Source organism: Montipora capricornis, chromosome 4 (genome assembly GCF_036669925.1).
Source record: "Montipora capricornis isolate CH-2021 chromosome 4, ASM3666992v2, whole genome shotgun sequence".
NCBI lineage: Eukaryota > Metazoa > Cnidaria > Anthozoa > Scleractinia > Acroporidae > Montipora > Montipora capricornis.
In genome coordinates this window covers 49745432-49747931 of record NC_090886.1, presented here as the reverse complement: position 1 = coordinate 49747931, position 2500 = coordinate 49745432, and the positions used below count along the sequence as shown (strand labels likewise).

Here is a 2500-nt window from a genome sequence, read left to right as displayed (position 1 = left end):
TAAAAACAAACATTAAACATTACGCAGTTGTGTGTTTGATTCTTATCGAAGTCTTGCGTTGCCTTACGTTTTCAACGCGCTTTATACGAGCAAAATGTATTGGCGCACGGTAATTGTCTTATTTTCTACTAGAAATTGAAGGTAAAACGGCCTTCACAACGATTTAATTTAGTGACAAGTCTTGAAGTCATTCCGAAGGCTTTTCTGTCAACCTTATCTTTTTCAGTGACACTCCTTGTTCACCATTTTTCTTTTACTTAATTAAAGGTCTTGCCTTTTTTTTCTCCGTTTACCCTCTTCTTACCGACCTATGTGATTTAGTTTTAAAAAGGTAATGGCATAGTGAAACATTTTTAAAACTTGGTTGGATTTTCGAGTACAGATATTCAGTTTCAACGTCAACCCCAGAGTAAACTCGGCTGTCTGCGTGAGAGGAAAATATGTTAACACTAACTCTCAACGTGTTTTTGTCCTCTGCTACTTGACTCCTTCTGCAGCTCGAAACTGTTTTTTTTTTAATTGCCTTTTTTTTTCTTTTTTAACTCCGACTGACCGACCAAAAAAACGCATTCGACGTTAAACGCAGCGTCAAATTAGGGACGCCTGTCTTCCTTTTTCTGATTTTATCAGGCATCAGAAATTTAGCAAAGATTTAACGTCCATATACAAAATGGGAAGAAATTGATCGTTTGGTCATAATAGGTTTTTATTTCAGTGTTACCTGTACCGGACAATTATGACAATCACAATATTGGAATATATTATGTCACGTGACACTTTCTGACCGATTACAGACAGGTGGTATTCCGGTTATATCTCGTATTCCCCAGTAATGGCAATGTTATCAAAACACTTTCAAACGTCACTTGAAAAGCAAGGTTTCACGAAGGTTCACTGCTTAGTTTTATCTGTGCCCTTTGAAATGTGGTATCAAAAAAGAGGCATGAGAACATACTGTTGATTAAATGAAATTCATTGGTATTAATTCATGATGAAATCGGGATAGAAAAGGGCGCTTCAACATTTGCTTCAATATCCGGTCGATTTTGTTGAACGATGTTGACTGCTGGGGCAGTGGGCAAACGGTTTCATCGTCGATTCAAGTTCGATTCAACAAGTTTCAACATCATCGCTGTAAATCAACAAAATCGAACGAATGTCGAAGCAAATGTTGAAACCCTTTTGCCCGAGCTGTAAGGTGTGCTGTGGCTTTTGTGCTGTTTAATGGTTCTTCTTTAATGCGAGGATGTTTTTATTTCGAGATAAGCTCCACTTGTACTCTCCACTTTCACGAAATCTTCAAAATCAAACCAGATTCCTATTGAGATCCGTTATCCTCGAGAGCGGAAACGTAAAGTTGTTGCTATTTCAGCTATTTCTTTTTCAATTTTTGCTTGCTGGCATTATTAAACGCAGAAAAAGCCGGAATAAGGATATCATTTTACAAAATGAAGACCGGATGGATTTGGTGAGGACCCTATAGAACTGACGTTAACTTGGAAAGGGTGAAATGCATGGGGTCTTGTGAAACCCAATATCGACAGTAAATTATTTAAACCAAATTTTAAAAGAGTCACTTAATAAAGCACCATTTACGTCCTTTATTTTATATTCAGTTTTATCAATTAGCATATGAAGTTGTGTGCTAAGCATAAATTTCTGTTTCCGTACTAAAGAAGAGTTTAAAATGCGAAGGCTTTTATTTATACTCAGTCTTAATAACTCGTTTTTGATCGTTCAATAACCGGATAATTATGGTTTTGTTTTTCCGTTCGCAATTCCTGAATACCCTTCAGCTAAAATGCAAGTTTAAAATGAATAAAAGACTCTTAAGTTTTCTTTCGTGCGTACTTACCGTCTATTTCAACAACTTTCTTTTCGATTGTCTCTTTTTTAGCTATCATTTGAGGATTTATTTTCTTTGTGGAACAAATGGTTTAAAAATGAGGTGATCAAGTTAAAAAGCCGTAGTTAACCCGCGACTGAGGTAAAAGTTTCCATTTAAGAAGGAAAAAGATTTCTTAAAATGTTATTCCAGTTTCCCGGCTTGTTTTCAGAGCCATATTTAGAAAACGTGAATTTTTTGTCGCATTTGACAGGTTTAAATTTGAAAGCAATGTTATTTTTGCTATAAAAACACAGCCGCTCTATTCGAGTTCGACTGATATAAAAAAATACCTTTCTCACCCCAGGGCAAACTCCTCCATGCCAACTTGTCGTTTAGTGATTCGTTCTTTTATTTTCCATCTTATCTCCTTTGTAAAATTTTGAGGTGACGGGCAAAGTTTTGCTGAGGCGCTTTTGAATATTGAGTCGAAACGAATTGTAATCAGAATCACAGATCAAGTGCGAAAGAAAGAAATTCTAGCCTTTGCGCCGACACAGCGATTTTCGTGCCGGCGGATTGTGGAATATCTGCCTTTCGACGACGACGAATGGAAAACTAATTGTTGGATCGCGGCTCACCGCCGGTATCAAACACCCTCGAGGCTTGTGAGTG

General features: G+C 37.0%; 1 protein-coding gene across 1 annotated transcript in view; it reads left to right on the top strand.

The window, feature by feature from the left end:
* Positions 1 to 50, top strand: part of LOC138047249 (replication factor C subunit 2-like) — a 17820-nt gene extending 17770 nt beyond the window's left edge. The window contains exon 11 of the mRNA XM_068894012.1: positions 1 to 50. This exon is cut by the window's left edge and continues 160 nt beyond it. The gene's annotated coding sequence lies outside the window, so the exon portion shown is untranslated.
* The last annotated feature ends 2450 nt before the right edge of the window (positions 51 to 2500 follow it).